The 18,709-nt window shown below is 36.8% G+C and overlaps 1 non-coding gene and 1 pseudogene across 1 annotated transcript; both read left to right on the top strand.

The window, feature by feature from the left end:
• Positions 1-3,704: 3,704 nt before the first annotated feature.
• On the top strand, positions 3,705-3,835 carry LOC150056536 (U2 spliceosomal RNA; annotated as a pseudogene).
• Positions 3,836-9,794: 5,959 nt separating this feature from the next.
• LOC150056535 (U6 spliceosomal RNA) lies at positions 9,795-9,901 on the top strand. Its single transcript, XR_016537355.1, has one exon. It is a non-coding gene; the product is annotated as a U6 spliceosomal RNA (small nuclear RNA).
• Positions 9,902-18,709: the final 8,808 nt, after the last annotated feature.

Here is an 18,709-nt window from a genome sequence, read left to right as displayed (position 1 = left end):
CATTCTTTTTTTGAATATTTTGTTATTTGCTATTGTTGTTCTTGTTTTTGGTCCTGGAAACAGAAGGGACTCAGGCCTCACTCAACAGACCTAAAGCTAGCCTTGTCAACTAGCCTTGAGCAATTTTTTTTCACTTTGTGTCTCCTGAAAACTATTAGTAATAATACTTGGTTTTCCTCCAGGAAGATATGGGTGATAATATTTCTTGGCTAGATTGCATATTCATGATGATGATTTATGTACTAGCTACAAAGCATGTTCTTTCAGATAACATGCATATAGCCCAAAGCAGCTCCCTACCAAAGTGTTAGAATTGATTTTCCAGTGAGCATTCTCTTTGTAGATATGCATATTGATGTTTATCTCTGAGTATGATTATCTGTGTGAGAGAGAGCTACATCTAAAGAAAGACAGGGTTAGGCCATGGAAGTGTGCTTGGTAAAGAAAATGATGCACTACTTTGCTAAATCTAAAGTAAAAATAAAACATGAACTGTATTTTTTTTCCCAGAGAAGCAACATCAGTATCTTTCAGGTTTGATTGTCAGGACACCTGTGGATCGTTCCAGTAATCCTAGCTATGCAGGAGGCTGAGATCTGCGGACAGCAGTTTGAAAACAGCCTGAGCAGGAAGTTCCATGAGACAACTCTTCAAACTAACCACCAAAAAAATGGAAGGGGTACTGTGGCTCAAAATGGTAGAGCACTAGCCTTGAGCAACAGGGTCAAGCCCTATGACTGACCAAAAATAAAGCTATGAGACTTTTTCTTTTTTCGTTTTCTTTTTCTTTTTACTTTTTGTGCCAAACTGAGATCATTAGATCACAGGATTACAGGCATGAGCCACTGGCGTTTGGCCATGTTAACTCTTTATCCTGCTGAGCCTTGCCAGGAGCCAGATTGATGTCCTCTTTCTACCCACTGAAGTGACACTGAGGCATTTGATCCTTGTGACATTAGAATAAATTCAATCATAAACTTCAGTCACAGCCACTTTAAATTATTAAATTATAGTTCAAAAGGACATAGTGGGAGCAACTTCTACTTTCAAATTAATAATTGATGAAGGACTGACCCACATCATGCCCTGTAGCTCAATGGTTCTCAACTGATAGGAAGGCAACATCAATGGATAGCCCTCTCAGGAATTCAGGAAGTTTACAGTAACAGTTCACTTCTTCCTACCTGCACTCTCTACCCTACATTATCCATACTCAGTGCTCTGGGTCCTCATGGTTGTGTGGGCTTCTGGAAGTGCTGCTGGGATGAACAGCAAGTGCATATGGACAACAACAGGGTGTTGCTAGGTGCTTACCAGCTCCAAAGCTTCAGGAGAAGATCAGGTAGAGATGAGGAGCAATGTAAATGTGCTGTATTCTGTGCGGGAGACGTTAGAAGCTTTCTTTTCTCTTATTATTATAAGGATTTCTTTATTCCAGTGCTTTTCACCCTTCTGCCAAATCACTACTCTAGCTTTCCCTTTCATTTTGGAACTACAAGCCAATCAAGACTTTTTTTTTAAGCTTTAAGAAGACATTAATACTGACCTTATTGAATTTCTCCTAATATAAATTCTAATATTCTATGAAACATTTATAAAACAGTGCAACATTTCTGAAAGAACAGATGGCTCCTTAACTTACAGTGAAGTACATTCTGGTAAGTGGAATTTCCTAAGTTGAAAATGCCTTAAAAAACCTAACAACAAATACGAGCATAATCTATGCAGGACCAGAACACTTATATTGATCTGCCATTGCGTAAAACCACCACACATAAAGCCTGTTTTATAAAGAAGAATAACTTACTAAAAGTGAAGAATCTATGAGTAGATTTCCCACTATCATAAAAATAAGATTATTCAATAGATCTTTAGCCAAGGACAATCTGGGCTCAATGAATGAGAGCTATTTCAAGGCAATCTTCAAGGATTGCCATTGCCACTTGCTACGACATCTGTGAGTTTTTGTTCTTTTGTAAAATTCCAAGACAGTCAGGAACCCCAAGAAAAGATCTTGGTCTGTCAATGCCTGTGCATGACTGCATGACATTGAAGAACTTCTTCAATGTGATGCATTCACCATCCAATATTTTCCTCTCAGTAAGTCTGAGATGTTTTCAGGACATCCTTCCAGAAAGCAAAGTAGGAAACCTTGTCAGGAATATGCTTTGAAGAAGTGCAAATCTTCACAGTGAATTATTTCAGTTTCTTGAGAAGGTGATATGAGAACACTGGCAGAGCAGCTGGGAGGTTAATGGCATCTGTTCTTTTGCATATACAATGAGTACAGCACACGGTGCATAAATTGACTTTTATGTCAGATGTCAGAAACTTGTTCACTTGCACTCAGCATTTGATCTCTATCAGGAATCTCATGTCATTGTAAAATTCATAAATGCGTCCCACCCCACAGGACAAAATTGTATTCCATTTCCTCGTTTCTTTGTATAGGAAGAACTGTCTTTATTTTTCGGTATCAGGCAGTGACCGGAACAATGGAACTGCCCAGTGGTAGCAAGAGGATTTAGATGGTGAAAGGTATTTTGACATTTGTTTCTCATTGTTCCTTAGCACAATGATTCCCAAGCAGTGATCTCATACCCTGTGACTATGTACAAGATTCATTTGGATGCCTTGTTGAAATGCTAGATTATTAATGTTAGACTCTCTTTCTTAGTAGCTATTGGTTGGATCTAATAATTTACTATTAGCATAATACCTTTTAGCATATTCCCAAGCCAGGCTCATATTGTTTTTTTTCAGTGCATACTTGATTTCCTTCTTATTATCCATTTCTTGGACCAAAAGACACATACATGGCACATTTTAGATAATTTTCTTTCCTATTTCTCAAAAATAACCTTGGCAAGCATGATGTGGTGGTTCACACCTGTAATGCTAGCTATTCAGGAGGATCTGAGGATCAGGGTTCAAAACCAGCTTGGGCACTAAAGATGGTGAGACTTTTATCTCAAAATTAACCTCTAGAAAATGGCAAGTGGGGCTCTGGCTCAAGGGGTAGGGTGGTAGCCTTGAGCTGAAGACTCAGGGACAGCACCCAGGCCCAGAGTTCAAGCTCCATGACCCACAAAATAAAATAAAATAAAACCTTTGGTATAGATGATGCTTTGAAAAGAAAATCTTTTCAGTAGAGTTGCATATTAAACATTTTAGGCCTAATATTTCATATATGGAAAATACTCAAATTATTTATTCTAGTACAAGGCAATCAGTGGCAATGTATAAACCAACAGGTAAGGTTATGTTCCAATAAGAATTTACTTAGACACTGGCATCTGAATCACATATAAATCTTCTTGTTATGAAACAGCATTCTTTGTTTGTTCCTGTTCAGTCATGTGAAAAATAGTTGAAAATTTTCATTCTCAGAGATATTTAACATCAGAGACAAGAATCATTTGCACTCACAGATTCCCTTTTCACTCTTAGAAAGAGAATTTACACTCAATGTATCAAATGGCTAAAATGATGCTTTCTTTTTTTTGATTTTTATTGTAATTAATAAAAGTGTTACATGATATTTGCCAGATAGAAAGTGCATTAATTCACATACATTGATACCCTTTCACATGTCTTGGTCCCCATAACCCTCCTCCCACCCCCCATCTTATTTTCCCCCCTTCCCTGTCCAATTTCAAATAACCAAATAAAAATATATCCGATATATCAGATAACAAAGTGAGATTACTGTTCTCGGCCTTTTGGCTAAGTTCAAGTGTAGTATCTGTTCTTATCAGTTTAAAATGATGCTTTCATGTAATGTTGATGAAAATTAAGAATCCCTGCATCTTTGTTTCATATAGTTGGAACTTCCACAGATGAAACATGCTACTTTAAAATCACCTGAGATGATCATTATAAATGCATCTTTGCATCATTCCCCAATGCACATTGTGATTTATTAGAGCTGAGAGGAGCCACAACATCTGTTATACAATTAAACAAATAAAAACAAGCTTTTAAGTATCCATGATTTTAACATCTACTGGGTTTGGGGGGTTGCCAGCCTTGAAATATCTCACCAATGATGATAGACTAGATTCCTGATGATTATTAGACATTAGGGAAATGAAGTATTACATTTTATCATTATGAATAAATTTGTCAGAACATCCAAGATTTATAAGAAAGGTTTGTCCATTACTATAGTTATAACAACCTCTCAATAATCATCTCGTTGGCCCAATATTTTAAAAAAAAACATTATTTTTTAAAAACCACTACATCTCTTTAGATCAATTTCAAAGTAAGTTAAAATCTCCTGATTTATATATTCTTAGCTCTTTTGCTGGTGAAGAAGCATAATACATATTTAGTCAGACCTTTGCAGGAACTCTTCCCTGTAATATTGCAGAATATAAAGACAGAAAGGAAATAAAAGTAGATTTGGTTAGTGTTTACCTACTCGGGGAAACAAGAGTTCAGCCAATAGGGCAGATTAAGCAAGTACCTGATCATATCTCAGTGGAATTAAGCTTAATCTATTGACTTTTAGTCTCCAATTAAAATACATTTTAACTAAAGTTGTGTATTCAGCAACATCTGTGACATTTGTAGCAAGCCCTAGTAGACATGAGTTAATCTGATGCCACATTTTGAGATACTGTTTGCACCTGGAAGGATAGCTCTGCGGATTCATTTTCCTCAGACTATCAAAAACAGATATGGAGAGAAGGACGCGAGGCCAGAAGATGTGTGTTCTTGAGAGGATAAGTTAGTTAAGGGTGGCAAAGCAATTCTAATCTACTGTACAGCATTATTGTTAAAAATCTGATTTAATTGAATGGCTTGTTCTGTGCAGGATGAAATGAACATTTTGAATGAGTGCCAATCAATTGACATTTTATGATGTCTCTAATGGTGTAACAAATGCTGGATCTCTTGATAAGTATGGGTTGGGGATGATGGCATTTTTGTGCCCCATGTCGGGATCAAAGTTTCATCTTCTCATACTAGGTGCAAGTAGGTCATACCTATAATCTAATGAGGAGTCTGAGATTTGAGGGTAGCAGATTTGAAGCCAGACTGGGCAGGAAAAATCTTCCAAACTCTTATCTCAAAGTAACCAGCAAAACAACTAGAAGTAGAGGTGGTAGAGTACCAGCTTTGAATGAAAAAGGTAAGGGACTGTGCACAGGCCTGATTTCAAGCCCCAGTATCTTCAAGTTAATGGATAGCACCTGGGATCAGCACAAAAGAAAAAAAAAACTATGTGTGTATACACACATTCACTCACACACATACAATCACACACACACACACACACACACACACACACACACACACACACACATATATATATGTTTGTCTTGGCCACTTGATAGCCCTATTTAGGCATTCATCTTCATTATGAATTGCTTGTTGTTGTTGATGTTTTTTTCCATATAAAAGATGATGATAGGGCCGGGAGTGTGAAGTAGTGTTAGTGTACTCACCTAGTGTGAAGCCCTTGGTTCGATTCCTTGGTACCATTTACACAGAAAAAAACTGGAAGTGGCACTGTGGTTAAAGTGGCAAGGTACTAGACTTGAGCAAAGTGTATCCAAGGACAGTGCCCAAACCCTGAGTTCAAGCCCCAAGAATAAGAACTAAAAAAAAAATGGTGATAACCCATCTGTTTGTTCTATCTAGAGATTAACTGTGAATGAATCAAGAATTAATGTATGCTTTTTGTCTATTTTAGAGCTGCAGCTATGGGTGCAAGATTTGAAATGAAATCCCCCTGTTTAAAGAGAGAGGAAGGTGAGAGCCAAATCATTCACAGAACCGTCAAGGCTACACAAGTTGGTTGTTAATATCTGGAGCATGGATGTAGCCCCAAAGATCAAGAACATGTCAGAAAGCTTCAAATACAGAGCTAAAGATAAAGATGCTGAAGGAAGAGGAGAAAGTGTAATGAACATTTATGTATTCATATCATAAAGAACATCCACTTCTCTCTACTGCCTCTCCTTACTTTGCTAGCCAGCTGTGGTAGCTCCAGGACAGTCTTGCTCTCTCATTTGTGATGGGCACCACTAACTACTTCTCCCAGTGTATCTGATAAAGCACCCCTTTGTCTTGTTTTTTCTTTTTATTATTGTTAGAAGTGAATTGTTTTGGTTTTATGTTCACATTGTGACTTTTGGCCAATTTAGCTTCACAATTTGACAACAAAGAGAATGAAATACCACTAGATGAAAACCTCTTTATTCATGACCCCATTTCATACTTTATCACATCTTTCTGTTTATGTGCATGCCTGTCTTTTGACATGATTTAACTAAGCTAATCTTTCCTTTCAATGCAAGAGGATAATATGCTCTTATAACTTCATTTGAATTTTAAGGAAGTGATTTTGTTGTTCTTCATTGATGAAGAACAGTTAGCTTTCTTTTGATTTCAGAATGAGCTGCTAAATCGTCATTTTGCTTGTTGTCTTCTGTTTAATATTAGAAACATTGCATCTTTCTTTGGGTCCTACTTTGCTTACTGTAAGGTTGAAATAATAATATAACTAAAGATCTAAGGTTGAGGAAAAACATTTCTAATATTTTAAAGCACTAAAAAAGAGCCTTGGCATAGAAATATATTCAAATAATAACAGAATGAAGAAATATTCAAAATAAGAATGTTCAAAATTTTTCAAATTTTAAAAAGTAGGGGATTGGAGGGTCAGTTCCAGCCTGTAAGTGGAAGTGTGTGGTACCAAATTTGATTTCCAGTGTTAGACAAAAAACAAAAACGTAGTATAAGTAGCCATGTGTATGAGTTCATACCACTAATCTCAGCAACTTGGGACACAGAGATAGGGAGTTTTTAGTCAAAAGTAATCCTATGCAAAACTCTTAGATTCTACCTGGACAACCAACTAAATATCAAAGATTTTGAGGCATTGCTCAAGTGGTTGAGCACTTGTCTAACAAAGATAAGGCAAGGCCCTATCCTGAGTTCACTCCTCAGTACTACTGAAAGCAAGAAAATAGACAACAACAATAACACAAAAACAGAAAACAGAAAAAAATCCTCAAAGTAAATGGGACTCAATTTCTGTTTTTGAGAGTCAATATCAAAAACAAAAAGTAGTAATTTTGGTTTTCTGTAATTACCACATAGGATGTTCAATTTAGGAAAAGACTCTCCCATCATCTGACTGGGGTATGTTTTCTAGACCCTGAAGGTGAATGGCAATTTTCTTTCATTGTCCCTTGAAGTTGGGAGTTTTAATACTCAGTGCTTTCTGCCAGTCAAATACCTATCTTCACTTCCACATAGAATTTAGTTGTATCTCTTTCAACAAAATTTCATTATTATCTATGGCTGCAACTCTCATTTCTGTCCCCATTGTCACCATTGTGCCATATATTATCTAGGGCCAAAATGAGTTATTTCTGGAAATAAACTGGCTATGGAAAAATGTTCACACCTTTTTTCAACATGTACATGCAAAAGAGCCTTGCCAAATATAAAACTCAAAGGTCAAATGGCTGAAGCTAAATAATCCCCTACATGAAGGACATATTATGGGCAACAGGGATTGTAGCCAATTTTAAAGAACATGAAGAATCCCAGAGAACAGATCACAGGCTGAGATAGGGTTCGCTCAGCTTTACAAACAGGACAGCAAGCCAGAGCTAGAACTTCACTGAGAACAAAGGTTTTTGACATATAATGTCTCCCCCACAAACTCTCAGAGATGCTTTAGGAAGGAAGTCTGCCTAGGCATCTTAATAACTCTCAAATTCTTCTTGAGGGATTAAAATTTTCCGGTTGTTTAATAAGATTTATATGGAGAGGGTTAGAAACAAATTCATTCCATTTCTGACAGAGTAAACTTCCATTCAGCAGAAAAGAGAAGTTTGGGGAAACCTTTCCTTGCACTGTAGGAAGGAAAGAAAATTACAAATTTTTCAGGTCTTTGGGGTAGGTAGGAACATGGAGAGGTTAGTGTGACTTCAGTGCCAAGACTATCTCTCTAGGTATGCATGTAAAATAAAAATACATTTTAGAGTGCCATGTTCAGACCCACAGCAATGACTATACTATTTATGAGTAGTTCTCAAACATTGGTTAGCTGTGAGTATCATCTGGATTTTATTACAAATGGAGATAATTTTTTTTTAATAAAACATGAGGGTCCAGTCAACACTTCAATAATTCCAGGTCTGCAACTAGTAAGATTCCTTCACATCTCAACAACAATTTTTTTTTAGCAACTCAAGAGATTTGGGTAGAGCGATGCCTGAAAACTATGTCTACAAAGCTCAGTTTTGTATGATTGTAGACATGTACTTTAGGTCCATTACATGGGTGCTTGTTGAATATCGTCTCTCTTCCTCATTAGTTTAATGGACACAAGGCAGATCTGCAGTTTTTCTCCTATCCACCATTCTCCTAACAGGAGATTTTCATTTTTTCTCCCATACCATACTTCTCTTAACAGGTAATGAGCCCTGCATTTCCTAGATGATTGTCATATGCAACCAGAGTTGAAGAGTACCCAAGAATCAACATATTGATTTATTCATTAGGAGAAGGGTTTGTAGGGAAATTGTATTGAATTAGCCTTGGGTAAAAAGAGGAATCAATTATTTTAATAACAGCATCAACTAAATGTTGGCAGCTCGCAGTTATCTAGCTAATCAGAAGGCTGAGTTCTGAGGATCAAGAATCAAAGTTAGCCAGAATGACACATCTGAGACTCGTACCTCCAACTAACCAGCCAAAAGCCCAAATCAGAGGTGTGGTTCTAGTGCTAAAATGACATCTTTGAGGAGAAAAGCTGAGCAAGAGCTGAGCTCAAGACCCAGTATGAACAATGAAATAGATGTTATGAAGGCTGATATAATCTAACGGGAAGAAACACATGAAGTATTGAAAATTAGAAAATAAGGAGTATCAACAAGGGCCACTGCTGTCTAGAGCATTTGCCAATCCTTCTACCTAGTTTCCACGGTCACGCAAAATGATTAGCTCAAAGTTCCTTCCACATTCCTTCTATTACCACCACAAAAATGGTGCCCCTATCAAAGGTAAGAATGTTTTGTTTTTTTTTTTTTTGCCAGTCCTGGGCTTGAGCTCAGGGCCTGAGCACTGTCCTTGGACTTTCTCAAGGCTAGAGCTCTACCACTTGAGCCTCAGCACCACTTCTGGCTTTTTTTTTTCTATGTATGTGGTACCGAGGAATCGAACCCGGGTCTTCATGCATGCTAGGCAAGCACTTTAACCACTAGGCCAAACTCCCCCAAAGTTAAGAATGTTTTAAAGTCAGTCTATGCAATTTGGTAAACAGAAAAATACAGAGAAGTCGTGGTAACAGCCTCTGAGGGTAAAGTGATATTGAGCCAGTAGAGTTAGTCATTTGGGTCTGGCATCTCTCCAGGGAAGGAAAGAGAAAGGAAGACTAGCCAGTCTGTACCATTCAGTTCACTATGACACAAATAACACAAAAGTTGCCTCAGGTCTTTAAGTCAACAGATTAAAAAATATTTTTGTACATAAGAAATTAGATACTTTACAAAAGAAATAATGACATCTTAATAGAATAACTTCTAAAATAACTGAAATGGGAGATTCAGACTCAGTATAAAACATTTAATAAAAAGCTTCAGATTTCATTTTATAAAGAAGAACAAAATATATAAAATTTGTAGGACATATTGTGCTTATGTATTGGAAACACTCCATCTTCTTGTCTACTTTGTTCAAATTTATTTATAGATTTGATACTATTACAAACAAAACTCTAGGAGATTAGTTGTAGATAAATGATATGATTCAGGAAATACAGACAGGTTCTCAGTTTGGCAGCATATACATTAGGATTGGAATGATACAGAGATGATGAGGATGGCCCCTGAGCAAGAATGGAATAAAAATTAATGAAACTTCCTACACCTGACAGGTAGGTAGGTAGGTAGGTAGGTAGGTAGATAGATGATTGATAAATGGAGAGAATTGGATGTATTATATATACTGGAAAGCAAATAAATTGAATTACAAAAATTTGAATATAGATATAAAGTTTGAATAACCAGAATTCTAATGCTTATTATAAAAGTATAGCATTCAAAGTATTGTAGTATTTTAAAGAAATAGAGGAATAGATTGATAAAACAAGAAAAATCAATAAAACGTTCATACAAGTAGAGGTATCAGTTTTAAAAATGACACTCAGACATCCTGATGGAGCTCTGGATTCTTTAAAAAAATAATTTGGCATCCACATACAATCACTAGTTACAAATATGAGTCTGTAGATAGAGCCACAGCAGTGACAAGACCCCATCATTTTCATATTGAGCTGGCTGGAAGCCCAACAGCATGTCTGCCTACCTCACCATGCTACACGGAGTAGTAAGCACTTAATGCAGAGAAGCACAGAAGATTCCTACCATCAGAGAGCTCCAGGTCCACTCCTAGACACATACAGAGCAGAGTTCAGGAAACTTGCTAACAGTGTCAGGTGCTGGTGGCTTATGCCTGCACTCCTAGTTACTCAGGAGCCTGATATGTGGCATGCAATTGGAAGCCAGCTGGGACAGAAACGTCGCAGAGTTAGTTGTAACTCTTTACCTCAAATTGAACAGAAAAAAAAAGAAATATGGCTCATAGGGTAGAGCATCATCTGTGATCAAGAAAGCTGAGCATGACCCTGAGATCCTGAGATTAAGACCCATTATTGGCACAACAAACAAGAAATCAAACATTTTCACCTATAATCAATGATTTAGGCTTTGATACCACAAAGCCTTTATCACAGTGTAAAAGCAACCAGAGATAATACACATAGCAAAGCCTACTTTCCAATAAAATTAATTTATGAAATCAAGCAGTGGTCTAACATGTCTTGGCTTGATTTATGTCTAAACAGGATACATAAAAATGTTTATTCCTGAATGTATCTATATATAAAAATAGAAGCTCCTCATTTATAGCACTGTCTATCCATAATCTGGGAAAAAATCCAGAAAATTTTTGTTTTTGTTTGTTTGTTTTGCCAGTGTTGGGGCTTGAATTCAGGGCCTGAGCATTATCCCTGGGCTTTCTCAAGGCTACTGTTCTACCACTTGAGCCATAGCACCTCTTCCAAACTTTTCTATGTATGTGGACTGAGGAATCAAACCCAGGTCTTCGTGCATGCTAGGCAAGCATTATCAGTAGGCCAAACTCCCAACCCCAGAATCTTTAATTAATTTTTTTTTGGTGCCAGTTCCGGTGCTTGAACACAGGAACTGGGTGTTATTCCTCAAAGCGCTATTCTTTCCGGTTTGCTAGCATTCCACCACTTGAGCCACAGTTTCATCTTTGGCTTCTAGAGATAAAGGTCTCACAGATATTCCTGCAACAAACAGCAGTCCTCAGATTTCTGCCTCCTAGCATGAGCCACTGGTACCTGGTGAGAATCTAAATTTGAAGTAAAGATTTTACTAAATGAAAGTCACTTTGAAACTATGGTAAAGTGAAATGATAAATTGAACCACTGTAAATCAGGGACTATCTGAAAACATACTAATACAGGAATTAGGTGATACACATTTATAGATACAATGCTATTTACCACAAAATGGGATATGCTGTAGATACACAGAGTCACCTCAGTGGGCCCGAAAAACACCTTCACTGGTGTTTTATTAAGAGAACAAAGTCAGGCTCAAAAGTTATGTGTTATATGGTGATATCTTCATGATTTTCTGAATCTGAAGCTGTAGCTGTGTTGGCAGGGGTCATGCTGTGAAAGGGGAGGGTTTTGCCACTGAAGGAAGATTATTCAAGGATTTTGAAGTGCTGTTACTGTTCTCTAACCTGACACCATAAATGTGATTGATTTGACTTTGTTCCTTTTAAATTAAAAATAAAATTCCAATATTTCAGCAATGATTTACTTTTAAATAAGCTTTTGAAGGAAATTGGAAGAATAACTTTTTAGAGGCCAGAATGTTTTAAATTTATTAGGAGGGATGAGTGAAGAGGGAAATGCTAGGTCTCGAAGTGTAAGCTTTCATTCACATTACTAATCCCATGGGATGTTTATCAAATATTCTTCCTCTGATTTTAAACATCATCATTGTAAACATCATATGTAAAATAAATGATTTAATAGAAAGGAAGCTTGCAAGGATCAGGAAATAAAGAAATGCAAAGTTGTTCTTTAATTGGTATATGGTTTTACTACATAAAATTAATTAGTTGTAGATATCTGTTATATAACATAATACATAAAATTAACCATATTATGCACTTATGCTATCAAAAGGAAGATGTCCTATTAATTCTACAAGAAAAACAAATCTGAAACAACCTGAAAAAGCTTAAAGAAATAATGGATATGTCTATTTAATGTTTGAGGAAGTAATGGATATGTCTATCTACTGCTTTGAATGTGGCAGTGTTTTCTAGGTATGTACATGTGTCTTACTAAATGTATGCGTTAGTAGTGGTACACAAAGAATTGGATATTACTTAGATCTCAACAAAGCTCTTTGGAACATGAGCTGGCCTGTGTGGATTTGCTTGGGAGATTTCTACCTTCATAAAATGACCTCAGAGCAACTTCTTCATAGTAACCAAGCCTTCACTGTCTTGGGACTTCTGATACACAACCTCTGAAAGGAAGCTGTTAAATTTTCTAGCATCACAAGATGGCTTTCTTAAGAAAGGTCTGATAGTCAACTATTTCAAGGACATAAGTGAAAGATATTCTAGTAATATTATTGTTTTAACATTTTCTGGCTGTTTCATATTCAGGACTTTTCAAGTTCTAACAACAGCAAATATGAGTAATGATCCCTCCCAATTTTAAATACTTTATTACTGTTTTGGTGCGTCATACCATCTAAAACTGCTGAATACAACCTGATTAGTACTTTTTCCTTTTTGTGCACTTAGAAAGTCTAAATACCTTCCCAATTGAATGGTGATGGATGTTCATGACAAGTAATTTTGTTGCCCAACGTGGTAATAAAAACCTATAATCCCAGCCACTCAGGAGGAGAAAATCAGAGAGATTATGGCTCCATCTAAATGAAGGTTTAAAAAAACACCTTAGTGTTGTAGTGACGTACATCTATAATCTCAGCTAAACCAGTGCCTTGGGAGAAGAGTGTGGGTCAAAGGCAGGCGTCAGAGAAAATGTAGGACTACATCTGCAAAATAGGCTGTAAGTATAGTTTAAACAGGGAATGCCTGCCTATTAACACAAGGTATTGTGTCCAAACTTTAGTACTGCAAACAAAACATTAGCAACAACAAAAGAATATTTACTTAAATATTCTCCCAAATTTAGTAAGCTGCCATCATTAAATGTGAAGGCCCAGAACTTCAGCAGAAGCAGAACCTGATATGTACCTACTTCCACGCAGCTCACAGCAAAATGTGATGGAGCCTTTATAAAATAATTATAAATAATGATCCAGCTCCACAGATGTCCAAGTTCTCAGAAGTTATAAGACACAGTATTACGTGTTGTCTCTTTCTCAAAGTTTATAACAAGTCAAGGAACCCATCAGATGCAATTTTGTTCCTTTTTTGATTACAGAGATACAACTGCATGCAGAACTCTACTGTTTCTTTTCAGTGGTCTCACAGAGAGTTTAACACCTTTTCTTCCAGCCAGCCACAGCACAATAACCGGTATGGATCAATTTGTGATAAAGTTATGGTGCACTTTCCTGAATCTAATAATCTGAAGCTTTAGGAATGATTGATGCATATTAATGAATCAACATCAAATACATCTAAGTGTCAAGTGTCTGAAACAAAATAATGTACTAGCAGAAAAGGGATTCAGATGGTTGACCCAGATACGTTCTTGAGCTGGATTGTGAGTTGTTAGAAAAAAGAAAAACAAAAGGGGAGAGAGAGAGAGATAGAGAAAGACAGAGAGAGAGAGAGAGAGAGAGAAAGACAGAGAGAGAGAGAGACAGAGAGAGAGAGAGAGAGAGAGAGAGAGAGAGAGAGAGAGAGAGACAGAGAATATACATTGTACCATTAGAGAACCATAATATCATAATAGAATTCCAAAGACTATTCCATCCCTACTATTGAGAAAGCTTGTTTGGAGGCTCTAGCAGGGGAGTGCAGCTACTCCTACAGGCTTGACCGAAGATCCGTCCTCCTCTATTGGAGATGGTTGTCCTCTTCCACTGAGCGCGCAGCTTCCGGAGGGATGCACATGGAGCTGTGAGGGAGGAAGGGGACACTGCCTAGCCTGCCAAATCAGCCGAATCAACCCTGGCAATCAATGGGGTGACAGATGTTGCAGCCAGATCGCCCTCACATCCTATTCCTACTACTGAGACAGAACAATTTTTCCTTTTCTTTTGTCAGCTCTGGGGCTTGAACTCTGAACCAAGGCACTGTCCCGAAGCTCTTCAGCTCAAGGCTAGTGCTCTATCACTTGAGCCACAGTGACAACTTCCAATTTTATGGTGGTTAATTGGAGATAAGAGTCTCACAGGCAAGCTTTGAACCATGATCCTCATAGTTTAGCTTCCTGAGTAGCTAGGATTACAGGCATGAGCCACCAATGCCCAGCTGAGACAGAACATACTTGAATAAATTCAATATACTTTTATTTTATTAGACCATATTCAGTAAGCTCCAACATTTCATGCCAGATGGTATTCCTCAAGGAGGTAAGAAAAAAGATTTCTAATGGTAGCCTAAATAAATGCTAGTAATTTTCACCATGATTATATATGTCTTTTTCTCTTAACCAAGGAGTTGAATACAATAATGGCATTACATAATTAATGTCAGTCTTAATTCTCAAATCTTAAGAGGCTTATTTACCACAAAATCACATTTGTCTACAGATGATTATCTTTTCTCTTGAAATAGCCTCAAGAATGAGTTGCTGTAATTAAAATAAACATGCATAAATTCATGTTCATTCTTCAACTATGGAAGTCATCAATTTGCATGTATTATGAAGCTTACTGTATTATTATAGTAACTGGATCTTAAGAAGAATATTAAGATGGATTTCCTTTAAAATGGAGGTCTGAGCTATTAAGATATGTAATATCTCATAGTTCTTCATGAGAGCTAAGATGACAAATAATAGGAAGGTTCCCTTACTTTCACCAATACCTGCTGCTATCTGCCTGTCCTCTGCTTGCCTGTATAGAGCATCAGAATGACATAGAATACAAAAGGAAATTTTGTTTTTAATTTTAAACCTCTGTGCTAGTACTGTGAGTTGAACTCTGGGCCTGTGTGCTGATCCTTGGCCCTTTTTTTTTCAGTTAAGGCTCTGCCAATTAGACTATACCACCAAAAGCCATGGTACAGAATGCCAGCTCTTGGTCCAGGAAAGGGGTGAGGAATTTGCTGAGTGATCTCTGCAGGGTGACTCTGGGCTGCTGCTCTTCTTGCTTTGAGATAGTTGAAACTATTCCCTGACACTTCTGGGTATCCCAGTATGGAAAGTCTGACGTGCAAAAACATGTATCCAAATTATAATGACTAAATATTTAGTTTCCATTTGTGTCAGGAGATATGACAGTCAAACTGTACTATACTCTTAATGAGAACTACATAAATAATTTCCACATTAGGCTTATAAGTATAGACTTTGTCTAATTATAGAGTCCCTTTAGATAAAAAAGAGAGGTAACTGAATTTAGAGCAACTAAGAAAGGACAAGGGAGCCCCAAGCACATTAAACAATAATCTTCTTGAATCACTAGCCAAAAAACATCTGGTTTAAAAAGAGATGATAGTGTTTAGATTTGAGGATATAATCATGGGATGAACACCATGTCACCTACAGAGAAAGAGAAAGCAAGTGTGAAATGAGATGTCCAAATTGGAGAGCTCATTAACAAGAACGAGAGAAGGGGAGGCCGGAAGCCCATCTGTCTCTGGACATGACTTGCTCAGATATTAGAAAATTATACAAGCAAGATGTTTTAGTCTGTGGTCATGAGATCCCAGGAGCACTTCAGTAAATGGAAGCTTTCAGCTACATCCACACAATGTCTTCAAGAGAAGCTAATGATGAATTTCCACATTCAGAATGGAAAGCAGGCTGACCATGAATGTGGGGTGTTGGGATTGGTGAAGATGTCCGTAGATTGTGATATATTATTTCAATTCAACAAAACAAAGCCAGTCTGGTGCCACAACCATTTAATGAGACACCTGCATTTGTTAAAGGTAAATGATATACGTCATTATTATGAAAAATAATTCTCTCACAATAAAGTGAGTAAAATAATCTCTCTCCCAGTCCTAATCTGTTAGCTTAATTTCTTACATATTTAAAAGAACCATTGGAAAGTTGCCAAATAAGTTATTACATATGTATGTTACTTTTCCTCTATTATTCACTAGAAACAAATTCTCATTCATTTTCATGACTGCACGAGGCCTATATTCAGATTTAATGAACTATATTCTCCCTGTGTTAATGTTTAAAATATTGCCAGTCATATGTCTCCTAAATATTTATTTATGTCTTTACACTGTGAGCCGCACCAGACTGGGCTCCAGAGGCTCAAACGTAATCCTAGTTACTCAGGAGGCTGAGATCTGAGGACCATGGTTCAAAGCCAGCCTGGCAGAAAAGTCTCAGTGGTACTTGTATCTCCAATAAACCACTCAAAAAAGTGGAAAAGTGGAAGTGGTGCTGTTGCTCAAATGGTAGAGCACTAGTGTTGAGCATAAAAAGACTCAGTTTTAGTGCCCAGGCCCAGAGTTCAAACCCTAAAACCAACAACAAAAACAACAAAACTGGCACCTAGAAATATGGATAAAGTAGTAGAGCTACAGCCTTGCTACCAAATTGAGCAAAAATGAAGAACTGAGTTCAAGCTTCAGCACCACAAAATTAAATATATTTTTACTCTGTGAATGAATATGTTTTACTATATGCAAATATACTTGCTTCCATGTAATATAATTTTATTTTTAAAAATTTGGCATATATAACGCTTTAAAGATTTACAGTGTGCTCTTTAGTATTTAGTTTTTAGCTTACAAGCATATATTTAATCATGCCCTTCATGTGTACTTTCATCGGTGCTATTTGCCCTTGGAATGAAAGTAAGGGAATCAACAAAATTATAGTAAGTACTTCTGTCCCTCTTACTTCTCGATGTGTCTTATTTAAGAAAAGTAGCTTACATTCTACCTTTTCCACAAGCTTTCATTTTGTCTTAGGCATTTAAATTCACAGCACATTACAACTAAATTCCCTATAGATAAATCATTGTCTAGATTTTTCATTTTAAACACATTTTTAGAAAAGGATGGTGATGCTGTTTCTTGAAAACTTACCGTGTTCTTTTTGCTTAATCTTTTCTTTTTTTCCTTTGACGATATTCAGGTTTGACCTCTGGGCCTGATGCTAACTTGGCTTGAGTATTTGGCTGGCCCTCTAACACTTGAGCTATGCATTCAGTCTGGCTTTTTGCTATGTAACTCAGGATAAAATCTCAAGGACATTTTTGTTCAGGTTGACTTTACCACTTGATTATTCAACTTTCAGTCTCCTGAAGCTACTCCTGTAGCTAGAACTACAGGAGTGAATCACTGATGATCAGCTTGCCTTTATCTTTGGACAACAAAGGTACCCCTTGAGCCATAGCACCACTTCCACATTTTTCTGTGTATGTCTTACCAAGCAATCAAACTCCTGGTCTGGGTATCAAATTCGTATCTTGCACTTTATTACCAGAAAGATGTTGCAGATATCCTTGCATTGATACAGTTGATTACTGGTGAAAAACCTGCATCTTATTTGAAGTGGTTCCTCTTCTGAGCTTAATATACACATTGAATCATAGGTTAGAAACTAATGTCCTTCTTTAACCATATTTTTCTATTTCAAATGGCTTCATCATACACCTTTCTTCTTGGTTACTTTCTCTTACTGTCCACAACATTCTAATAATGATGAGAGAAAAACTTGAGCATTTAATTATCTATTATTTTTAGCTATATTACCTGAAATATCCTCAGTTGGTTCAATGGCTTTAAATTTTTTTATACTTGGTCTCCCAATGTACATATTCACTCTAGATCACTTTCCTGAGATTCAACCAATCTATTTACCTCCCCACCCTGCATCACCATTTCTACATGCAAATTCTACCCTTAATCCAACCTGGTCTGTACCCCTGGTTTGCCCTGTCCTTATGGACCCACCCCAGCTCTTTCAATTTCAGTGACAACTAAAGATGAATTCTTTTTCCTCCCTTTTATTCATATCAAAAATCTAATTTCTTAGAAAATTCCATTTATTCTAACTTCAAACTATATCTGCTTTCTTACTTTTTTCCCTCACTGCTTCAGTTACTATGTATGAGACCTTAAATTTACCACTTACCACATTTTCCTGTTTCTCTGCTTTCCTCTCTCAAAGCAGTTCTCAAAACATCAGTCAAAGTGATCCTGTTTAAATAAAGGACTGGATTTAACATTCAACCTCAAAACCGTCCAGAGGCCACAGACCTACAGCTGTCTGTCTACCTGAAGCCTCCAACTAGACTATGTGTATATTTTTTATTGTAATTAGTAAAAGGGTTACATGATATTTGCCAGATAGAAGGTGCATTAATTCACATACATTGATACCCTTTCACATGTCTTGGTACCCATTTCCCTTATGTGTATATTTTTGCAGGTAAAGAATAACAAATAGCATATTAATAACTGTACCATACCAGTAATCACAGATCTTATTACTGAGAATGTGGGTTAA

This window comes from Megascapheus bottae, chromosome 12 (genome assembly GCF_031878675.1).
Source record: "Megascapheus bottae isolate mThoBot1 chromosome 12, mThoBot2.hap1, whole genome shotgun sequence".
NCBI lineage: Eukaryota > Metazoa > Chordata > Mammalia > Rodentia > Geomyidae > Megascapheus > Megascapheus bottae.
This window is presented reverse-complemented; position numbering and strand designations above follow the sequence as displayed.